This window comes from Staurois parvus, unplaced genomic scaffold (genome assembly GCF_062004578.1).
Source record: "Staurois parvus isolate SC_StPar_1 unplaced genomic scaffold, SC_StPar_1.0 ptg000315l, whole genome shotgun sequence".
In the NCBI taxonomy this organism is placed as follows: domain Eukaryota; kingdom Metazoa; phylum Chordata; class Amphibia; order Anura; family Ranidae; genus Staurois; species Staurois parvus.
Genome location: NW_028318111.1, coordinates 4,496,521 through 4,508,558, shown reverse-complemented (window position 1 = coordinate 4,508,558; position 12,038 = coordinate 4,496,521).

Here is a 12,038-nt window from a genome sequence, read left to right as displayed (position 1 = left end):
TGCTATCATGATGCGAGGATAAACTGTCACAGACCACTCCAGGTACATACATGACTAAGCACCCTTTAATTGAAGGTCTCACTGTGCGGAATAATAGTGGCGCTCGGAGTACTGACGTGGCCTGTACATGCAGTGTGACTTTCTGCAGGAGCCCATTCCACAGCCGCACAAAATGTTCAAGGCTTCTGCTTTATCAGTGCTTTAAAGAAGACATACAAAAAGTCAATCATATGATTTATTCAGCCTTGAATTTTTTTCACTGAGAACATTCTGAATAACAATCTTACACTTACTCATAACATGATATATCTGCACCTGTTGAAGGGTCATTGGTAAAGAGTACCTGTCATGTTAACCTCTTCCATACCGGGCACTTTTACCACCTTCCTGCCTAGGCTATTTTCCAGGTTTCAGCGCTCTCACACTTTGAATGACAATTGCACGGTCATACAACATTGTACCCAAACTAAAATTTTATCATTTTCTTCACACAACTAGAGCTTTCTTTTGGTGGTATTTAATCATTGCTGGGGTTTTTACTTTTTGCTAAATTAACAAAAAAGACCGAACATTTTGAAAAAAAAACAAGTTTTTCTTTGTTTCTGTTATAAAAGTTTGCAAATAAATAATTGTTCTTCATAAATTTAGGCCGAGATGTATTCTGCTACATGTCTTTGGTGAAAATAACCCAAATTAGGATGTATTTAGTTTGTAGGAAAGTTATTGAGTTCACAAACTATGGTATAGATCTGAATATTGATCAATCCTGAAGTACTGACGGCCAATCTAATTTCTTGAGGTCCAAGAATGTCAGAACAGTACAGATATCCCCCCAAATGACCCCTTTTTGCAAAGTAGACAGTTTGAAGTATTTCATAACAGGCATGGCGAGTTTTTTGAAGTTGTAATTTATTTGTCATAATTTTTCGGAAAATGAAATAATTCAAAAAATTATTTTCACTATTTTTTTTTTACATACTGTCACCAGTGCAGTACAGCATCATCATATAACTGGCATGGCAGTGATTAGGGACACTGACTGGTGACAGTATGAAAAAAAAATTATAATTTTTTAAATTCTTTTTTATTTTTTATTAGTTTTAATTTTTTATTACATTTTTTTCTTTTTTTTAAGATTTGTTTTTCATATTTCACTATGACCAAAGTAGTACAATGTTACCATAGTAACATTGTACTTCTTTGGGGAAGCGATCAGTATTTTTTTTTTCTTTTACACAATTTGTTTATAGCATAGAATTACTTTGCTATAAGCAAGCATTTACCTGAATGATATTAATTCATTCAGGGTTTTTTTTTTGTGCTTAGCTGTGATTTGGCCACGGCTAATCACATGACACAGCTGGGCTGTGGTTGGCCCAGCTTGTGCATGTGATCGCTGTGACCATTCACAGCTAGTCACACTAGTATACAATGGATGGCATGAAAGGAAGCCATCCATTGTATACAACTGTCATGTGACCTGCTGGGATTGGTCACAGCAGGTCACATGGTACCGGCAACGGGGCCGGTACTCAGATCTGTCATCGGCCGTGTCCGAGGTACACGGCGGTGACAGATCACAACGTTGTGTGGCTCTGCGGGCATGCAAACTGCGCATGCCTGAAAGGACACCAAACGGCGTCCACCCGGAGGGACGAGGGGTTTTGCAGGTCACCATCTGACTATAGGCCAGACGGGAACCTGTTAAGGCAATAAAGGGCGTTTTTGCAGAGCAGTAGTTGTTTGCACATGGAGCAGTCAGCAGCACAAAAGAAAGAATATGATGTGGCTGCTCCCAGGGCAGGACAAGGTGGGAGCGCTTACTTTAGGACCTGTGTTAGGTTATTGTTAAGGTTTAAGGCGGTATTTCCCATAATTTTCCATCAAAGGCCACCAGGACAAATAAAGAAGGTGAATCTTTCCATATGGAAAGCAGACAGCAATGAGAAAAACAAGCGCCAAATGAACTTTAAAACTAGTCCTTGCCAACCTCTGTAGCTGCAGGCATTGTGGAGTAATTCATCCTTAAAGTTCAGAGCAAAAATAATGAAGTTGTTCAAGTTCTATTCTCAGCAGCTCTGCTCCCACATCCCAGCAGTAACTCAGAATCTCCCTGTTCTCCTATTCCTTCCCTCCTTCTGTTCTCCTCTTCCCAAGGGGATCTGGCTGCAGACTGGAGCGGCAGCTGCAGGTTCAGTAGGATAAATAAACACTGTAAGCTTGCTTCTGGCTTTGGGGCGTGCATGTGCGCACCCCCTGCTGACCCACGGTGTGGTTGGACACAGCACAGTTTTGTCAGCAGGTTTCAGCCAAAGATTTATGGCTGAGACCTGCTGATTGGCTGTGTCCAATCACAGCACAGTGTTTACAAACATAGAGGGCTCTGTAAACAGAGCAGCAATCTGGTTGTTTCTTCTCCCTGAAAAGCAGGAAGAAAAAACAGCCAGATCTCTCAGTAAAAGCAGCACACATTGCACACAGTACACTTGTTAGGTACATATTTTGGCCTAATTTTATGGAGAAATTTGATTTTTTTTTATTGGATATGTTTTATAACAGAAAGTACAAAATGTTGTTTTGTTTTCCAAAATTTTGGGTCTTTTTTAGTTTATATAAAAAAAAAATCTAGTGGTGATTAAATACCATCAAAAGGAATCTCTATTTATGCGAAAAATAATGATACAAATTTAATTTGGGTACAGCTGGTCATGAAAGGGGTAAAACCTTCCAGAGGTCAAGTGGTTAATGTAACAAACAACCAATAGCTGCAGACTGGAGCTCCACTCTAAACAGGAAATATGTGACCTCCACGTAAAAAAAATTTTTTAAAGCATAAGTTCACCTTTCAACAAAAAAATATTAAAATGCACATTTTTTTGCTGGTAAAAAAATGTGCATTTATTATTTTTTGTTTCTGGAGCCTATAAAGCATTGCACATATGATCATCAGATCGCTGATGCCTTGCAGGTCTCCTGCAGATCTGTCAGTGTATCTGTGCGGCCGTACATCGCACAGGCAGGCAGATACTCACTGACAGGAAGAATCAATGAACTACCACAGAGCTCAACAGCACCGTGGTAGTTCATTGAGAACTACAAGCAGACAGCTGCAAAGGCTGATAGTACTTGTAGTGTTCTCATTCACAGAACACTGTGAATGAGCGATGTGGCCGGCTAGCTGTCACAATGGAGGATTGGGGGGTGCAGGGGCTGGTCCGTTCATATCATGTCACCATGAATATGGGTGTAACGTTACGAAAAGTGAACTTATCCTTTACTCAACTTTAATGTAACAAACAACCAATAGACACAACACGAGTAAGTGGAGGTCACATGTTACCTACCTAGAGCGGAGCTCCAGTCTGCAGCTAGACACTGTTGCATGCAAGCAGTGATCAGTCAGCAGTGAAGGGGTTAATTTTGTGAAAACTATAAAAATGTAAAGGGGCTTTTATTACTGTAATTCTCTTTACAGGAACACTAAGAATTAAACATTTTCCCTGTTTGCTGCTCACAGATAAGATCCTGTGACAGGGAAATCGGAGCTTCTCAAGGTACAGTTGCTGCGCTCAGAACCTGCAGTGATCACTGCGCTGTGAGATCCGAATGTGGGGGTGTCTGTGTGCCTCAGACCCAGAGGCAGCCAGGCACCCCCATTAACCCCTGATCGCTGTGGTACCGGTGTAGCATGAAGATGTGTATGTCGTGAAACTATGTATCCCCTGCAGCAACTGCGTATGCGCCGGATTCAGGCAACACAGGCCGAGCATTGAGCTGCAGATCTTCATGCTACACCGCAACAGCCAAGCAGGGAGACAGGCATGGGATCCCCAGGAATATAGGATAGGCTGTAGCATGAAGATTGGGGGGGGGGTTTGAGGATCAGTAGGGGAGGGGGTCTGTCAGTAGGGGGAGGGGGTAGTATTGGGGTTGGGGGTCTATCAGTGGAGGGAGGGGGTGGTATTTGGGGGGTTGGGAATCTTTCAGTGGGTGGAGGGGGTGGTATTAGGGGGGCTGGGGGCTGTCAATGGAGGGAGGGGGAGGTAATTGAGGGTCTGTCAGTGGCGGGAGGGGGTGGTATTTGGGGGGTTTGGGGTCTGTCAGTGGAGGGAGGGGGCAGTATTTGGGGGGTTGAGGGGATGTCAGTGAGTGGAGGGGATGGTATTTGGGGGGTTGGGGGTCTGTCAGTGGAGGGAGGGGGTGCTATTTTGGGGATTTGGGGGCTGTCCGTGGGTGGAAGGGATGGTATTTGGGGGGTTGGGGGTCTGTCAGTGGAGGGAGGGGGTGGTATTTGGTGGGTTGGGGGTCTGTCAGTTGCTGGAGGCGGTGGTATTTGGGGGGTTGGGGGTCTGACAGTGGACGGAGAGGGTAGTATTTGGGGGGTTGGGGGGCTGTCAGCGGGTGGAGGGGATGGTATTTAGGGTGTTGGGGGTCTGTCAGTGGAGGGAGGGGGTGGTATTTGGTGGGTTGGGGGTCTGTCAATGGAGGGAGGGGGTGGTATTTGGGGTGCTGGGGGGCTGTCAGTGGGTGGAGGGGGTGGTATTTGGAGGGTTGGGGGGTCTGTCAGTGGAGGGAGGTGGCTGTATTTGGAGGTTGGGGGTCTGTCAGTGGCGGGAGGAGGTGGTATTTGGGTAATTGGAGGTCTGTCAGTGGAGAGAGGGGCAGAATTTGGGGGGTTGGGGGCTCTCAGTGGTGGGAGGGGGGTATTTGGGGGGTTGGAGGTCTGTCAGTGGAGGGAGGGGGTGGTATTTGGGGGGGTTTCCCCTACCATCAGTGAATCGGCTCAGCTTTGCTTGCCCTGCAACCCCCTTTCAGCACTGGCTCCTACTGATCTGGCTTGCAGCAGTGACTCAGCAGCTCAGATCCCTTATCCTAGCAGAAACTCAGCAGATCAGCTCCTCTTGCCACCCCTGCCGGTAGCTCAGCTGTTCCTCCCAACAGGGACTCAGCTGAGCTTTGCTCACCCTGCAATTCCCAGCAGCAGTGACTCCATAGTCCGGCTCCTCCTGCTCTGTCTTGCAGTAGTGAGTGACTCAGCAGATCAACCCCTTGCCCCCTTCTCAGTAGTAACTCAGCAGCTCAGCTCCTTCCTCCCAGCTGAAACACAGCAGATCAGTTCTCCCACCTTTCTCCCTTCACCAGCAGTGACTCAGCAGCTTAGCTCACCCTGTTCCCCCCATTCAAAAGTGACTCAATATCTCAGCCCCATCTGTTTCCCCTCTTATCAATGGCTCAGCAGTTTACTTCACCCTGTTCCCCCTCCCAGCAGTGACACAGCAGCTCTTCAGCCTTCCAATCTCTAATGAGCTTTGGTAGAGGTGGACATAGTATACTGAGATAGCAAGAATTGATTGTCCACTTTAAGCAGACCTGTAAATAGTAAATAAACAAAATTGTGCATATCGTGCAGTTTTCATTTTTAATGATTCCGCAACATAGAGATTCTCTTCTTAATGTTCTTGTTTGTTTTGCATAATGCAAGAAAAAAACACATTTTAAAATGCAGGCATAAGGAATGTTAAAGAGCATGCAATAATGCAGAAACGTGCATCACTAGTGAGCATTATGGCACATTGGTGTGTTAGGGACCTTGGGGTGAGTCTGGATTTTAAAACATAAAGAATCTGCCGTGTCAGTCAGTCATTTTTCATTTTATAGTGCAATCTAATCCTATCTCCAGTAGATAAGTATTGGCAGATTCACATCTGAGGTCTGTGTTTCTATAACCTGCTACCACCTGGTGATCGCTTCCTAGCTGTCAAATACCTGCAAGACCATCCCACAGAATGAATATGTATGCAAATCCCACTTCTGGGACAGACAGATATAATACAGCTGATGAAAACATTTGCTGCATCTCTCACCTCCTCTCTATCACATACACCTTTCCCTATTATAGAACATGATTACATGGCAGTAGGCAGCGGATGAGCCATCATGTGAGGAACATCATGCTCTCTCTCCTACTATGATCCTCTCAGTACTTCCTTCTATTCTTATCCTCCTGGCACTTTTTGCCCCTTCTACTCCAATTTATCTGACACTTTCTGCTTCCTTCCACTCAAGTCTTCCTGACACCTTCTGCCCCTTCTACTCCTATCCTCATGATACTTGTTCCCCTCTACTGTTATCCTCCTGACACCTTCTGCCCTCCTACTGCTATCCTCCTGGCACCTTCTGCCGTCCTATTGTTATCCTCCTGACACCGTCTGCCCCTCCTACTGTTATCCTCCTGACACCTTCTGCCCCTCCTATTGTTATCCTCCTGACACCTTCTGTCCATCCTACTGTTATCCTCCTGACACCTTCTGTCCATCCTACTGTTATCCTCCTGACACCTTCTGTCCATCCTACTGTTATCCTCCTGACACCTTCAGCCCCTCCTACTGTTATCCTCCTGACACCTTCTGCCCCTCCTATTGTTATCCTCCTGACACCTTCTGCCCCTCCTACTGTTATCTTCCTGACACCTTCAGCCCCTCCTACTGTTATCCTCCTCACATCTTCTGCCCCTCCTACTGTTATCCTCCTGACACCTTCAGCCCCTCCTACTGTTATCCTCCTGACACCTTTTGTCCATCCTACTGTTATCCTCCTGACACCTTCTGCCCCTCCTACTGTTATCCTCCTGACACCTCCTGCCCCTCCTACTGTTATCCTCCTGACACCTTTTGTCCTTCCTACTGTTATCCTCCTGACACCTTCTGCCCCTCCTACTGTTATCCTCCTCACACCTTCTGCCCCTCCTACTGTTATCCTCCTGACACCTTCAGCCCCTCCTACTGTTATCCTCCTGACACCTTCTGTCCATCCTACTGTTATCCTCCTGACACCTTCAGCCCCTCCTACTGTTATCCTCCTGACACCTTCTGCCCCTCCTATTGTTATCCTCCTGACACCTTCTGCCCCTCCTACTGTTATCTTCCTGACATCTTCAGCCCCTCCTACTGTTATCCTCCTCACATCTTCTGCCCCTCCTACTGTTATCCTCCTGACACCTTCAGCCCCTCCTACTGTTATCCTCCTGACACCTTTTGTCCATCCTACTGTTATCCTCCTGACACCTTCTGCCCCTCCTACTGTTATCCTCCTGACACCTCCTGCCCCTCCTACTGTTATCCTCCTGACACCTTTTGTCCTTCCTACTGTTATCCTCCTGACACCTTCTGCCCCTCCTACTGTTATCCTCCTCACACCTTCTGCCCCTCCTACTGTTATCCTCCTGACACCTTCAGCCCCTCCTACTGTTATCCTCCTGACACCTTTTGTCCATCCTACTGTTATCTTCCTGACACCTCCTGCCCCCCTACTGTTATCCCCCTGACACCTCCTGCCCCTCCTATTGTTATCCTCCTGACACCTTTTGTCCTTCCTACTGTTATCCTCCTAACACCTTCTGCCCCTCCTACTGTTATCCTCCTGACACCTTCTGCCCCTCCTATTGTTATCCTCCTGACACCTTCTGTCCATCCTACTGTTATCCTCCTGACACCTTCTGTCCATCCTACTGTTATCCTCCTGACACCTTCTGTCCATCCTACTGTTATCCTCCTGACACCTTCAGCCCCTCCTACTGTTATCCTCCTGACACCTTCTGCCCCTCCTATTGTTATCCTCCTGACACCTTCTGCCCCTCCTACTGTTATCTTCCTGACACCTTCAGCCCCTCCTACTGTTATCCTCCTGACACCTTTTGTCCATCCTACTGTTATCCTCCTGACACCTTCTGCCCCTCCTACTGTTATCCTCCTGACACCTCCTGCCCCTCCTACTGTTATCCTCCTGACACCTTTTGTCCTTCCTACTGTTATCCTCCTGACACCTTCTGCCCCTCCTACTGTTATCCTCCTCACACCTTCTGCCCCTCCTACTGTTATCCTCCTGACACCTTCAGCCCCTCCTACTGTTATCCTCCTGACACCTTCTGTCCATCCTACTGTTATCGTCCTGACACCTTCAGCCCCTCCTACTGTTATCCTCCTGACACCTTCTGCCCCTCCTATTGTTATCCTCCTGACACCTTCTGCCCCTCCTACTGTTATCTTCCTGACACCTTCAGCCCCTCCTACTGTTATCCTCCTCACATCTTCTGCCCCTCCTACTGTTATCCTCCTGACACCTTCAGCCCCTCCTACTGTTATCCTCCTGACACCTTTTGTCCATCCTACTGTTATCCTCCTGACACCTTCTGCCCCTCCTACTGTTATCCTCCTGACACCTCCTGCCCCTCCGACTGTTATCCTCCTGACACCTTTTGTCCTTCCTACTGTTATCCTCCTGACACCTTCTGCCCCTCCTACTGTTATCCTCCTGACACCTTCAGCCCCTCCTACTGTTATCCTCCTGACACCTTCAGCCCCTCCTACTGTTATCCTCCTCACACCTTCTGCCCCTCCTACTGTTATCCTCCTGACACCTTCAGCCCCTCCTACTGTTATCCTCCTGACACCTTTTGTCCATCCTACTGTTATCTTCCTGACGCCTCCTGCCCCCCTACTGTTATCCCCCTGACACCTCCTGCCCCTCCTACAGTTATCCTCCTGACACCTTTTGTCCTTCCTACTGTTATCCTCCTCACACCTTCTGCCCCTCCCACTGTTATCCTCCTGACACCTTTTGTCCATCCTACTGTTATCCTCCTGACACCTTCTGCCCCTCCTACTGTTATCCTCCTGACACCTCCTGCCCCTCCTACTGTTATCCTCCTACAGTTATCCTCCTCACACCTTCTGCCCCTCCTACTGTTATCCCCCTCACACCTTCTGCCCCTCCTACTGTTATCCCCCTCACACCTTCTGCCCCTCCTACTGTTATCCTCCTGACACCTTTTGTCCATCCTACTGTTATCCTCCTGACACCTTCTGCCCCTCCTACTGTTATCCTCCTGACACCTTTTGTCCATCCTACTGTTATCCTCCTGACACCTTCTGCCCCTCCTACTGTTATCCTCCTGACACCTCCTGCCCCTCCTACTGTTATCCTCCTACAGTTATCCTCCTCACACCTTCTGCCCCTCCTACTGTTATCCCCCTCACACCTTCTGCCCCTCCTACTGTTATCCCCCTCACACCTTCTGCCCCTCCTACTGTTATCCTCCTGACACCTTTTGTCCATCCTACTGTTATCCTCCTGACACCTTCTGCCCCTCCTACTGTTATCCTCCTGACATCTTCTGCCCCTCCTACTGTTATCCTCCTGACACCTTCTGCCCCTCCTACTGTTATCCTCCTGACATCTTCTGCCCCTCCTACTGTTATCCTCCTGACACCTTCTGCCCCTCCTACTGTTATCCTCCTGACATCTTCTGCCCCTCCTACTCTCATCCCCCTGAAATCTTCTACCCTCTTCTACTCTTGTCCCCTTCACACCTTCTGCCCCCTTTTACTGTTATCCTCTTGACACTTTCTGCCCTCTTCAATTCTTATCCTCTTGGTGCTTTCTGCCCCCTTCCACTTTTCTCCTGACACCTGATAAATAAAACCGCTGAATACTGTATGTGATCCTGAAGTGTAGATTCCACCAGATGTAAAAATGTGTCTCAGCTCTGAAGTAGACATCCTATCTCATGAGGTGCTTTCTGGCTTTAGGACAAGAAATAGTTGCTTACACACTTCATTGTTTCTACCTGTCATGTGCTGTTCAGGCCAAGAGCAGAACCGGAAGAGGGAGATTGACCGGCAATGAGTTATGTGAATATTGAGATACTATGTTTTTGTCGTTAAAGTGTTCCTAAACCCAGGACCCTGCATTCACTATATCCGGTCTCCCAGGACCCTGCATTCACTATATCCAGTCTCCCCGGACCCTGCATTCACTATATCCGGTCTCCCCGGACCCTGCATTCACTATATCTGGTCTCCCCGGACCCTGCATTCACTATATTCGGTCTCCCCGGACCCTGCATTCACTATATCCGGTCTCCCCGGACCCTGCATTCACTATATCTGGTCTCCCCACACCCTGCATTCACTATATCTGGTCTCCCAGGTCCCTGCATTCACTATATCCGGTCTCCCCGGACCCTGCATTCACTATATTCGGTCTCCCCGGACCCTGCATTCACTATATCCGGTCTCCCAGGACCCTGCATTCACTATATCCGGTCTCCCCGGGCCCTGCATTCACTATATCCGGTCTTCCCGGACCCTGCATTCACTATATCCGGTCTTCCCGGACCCCGCATTCACTATATCCGGTCTCCCCGGACCCCGCATTCACTATATCCGGTCTCCCCGGACCCTGCATTCATTATATCCGGTCTCCCCGGACCCCGCATTCACTATATTCGGTCTCCCCGGACTCTGCATTCACTATATCTGGTCTCCCCGGACCCTGCATTCACTATATCCGGTCTCCCCGGACCCTGCATTCACTATATCTGGCCTCCCCGGACCCTGCATTCACTATATTCGGTCTCCCCGGACCCTGCATTCACTATATCTGGTCTCCCCGGACCCTTATTCACTATATCCGGTCTCCCCGGACCATGCATTCACTATATCTGGTCTCCCCGGACCCTTATTCACTATATCTGGTCTCCCCGGACCCTGCATTCTCTATATTCGGTCTCCCTGGACCCTGCATTCACTATATCTGGTCTTCCACAGTACACAGAGCATGGACATGCAATTATTATAGTAAATATAAACTGCTAAATACCTTTTCTTATCAGCAGTTAGAGCAGTCTTGTGACTTCTATCAGTGTTCAGCTGAGCACTGGTTACAGCTTGAAGGAGTTTTCATTTAACTCTAGGAGGATGCAAGACCCCTGACCTCTGTCTGAACAGTGTTGATTGGTCCTGTGCTGATCACATGCACTCTCCAAGACCAAAAAAAATCCTTTCTAGCAATACACACCAAACTGAGCATGTGCAGAGTGTCTCCACACAATATGTCTTATCAGAGGATAAGACGGGGATAATGGAAGAAGGAGAGGATCAGAGAAGTCAGGATCAAATATTGGTTTTACACAATGCAGAGAATTAACCCCTTAGGTTCCACAGTGAGTATAGCAAGCATGCTTTACTGTATATACAGACTGATTTTACTACATATTATCAGCAGTTCAAAGGATGTGTGAAGTTGGTCAGGTGCTGCCTTCAGTAAGCAAAACATGAAATTGCAAAAGGCGTTCAAGTCAAACCGGGACTTTTCATTTTACAGGTTTTAAAAGGGACAAAAGCGTGGCGGTACTACATGCAGTAGTAAGTGGCAAGTGGGTCCTATTACTGATAGGTGGTGTATATGTTGCGGGCCAGTCCAGAGACCGATAATAATAGATACTCCTAGATTGTAAGCTCCCAGGATCAGGGCCCTCCTATCCCTCTTGTATTGAACTGTATTGTTGCTGTACTGTCTCCCGTTATATTGTAAATCGCTGAGCAAACTGTTGGCGCTATATAAATCCTGTATAATAATATAATAAAATAATCATAGATGGCAGACAACAGTGTTACTGCGTCATGGTGATGACGTTTCTTGTGAATGAAGGCGTAAAACCTGCGGATATCTACAGAAGACCTCAAGCACAGTACGGTGATGAGACGTTCAAACACAGAAAGACATGTGAATGGTGTAAATGTTTCAAAGATGGCCATACATCCTTCAATGACGATCCCGGTCATGGTGGTTTCCAGCCCATCCCATGTGGAAGAAAAATATATTTGAAATATATTTTTAAAATATTCTTCCCAAATATATTGCCATATATTTGAAATGCTACAATATTGGCCGTATTCAATATAGTTAAAAAAAAAATTATATTTATATATACAGTTGTGTTCAAAATAATATCAGTCAGACATCACTAACCGGATCAATCACTGTTTTTGGTAGAAATGATATTTCTACATGGCAAATAATTTCCTAGCAGGTGTAGTAGAGTAATAGAAATCCAACAGACCCCACAGTCATGACATGCATGCTGCTGATTCTGTGTAATTAAGTGTTCTTGCATGGCAAGACCACTTACTGTTATCTCACATATATATTCTTATTATAGCCAAATTTACCACCCTAACTCCTCCCACAGTTTTTAC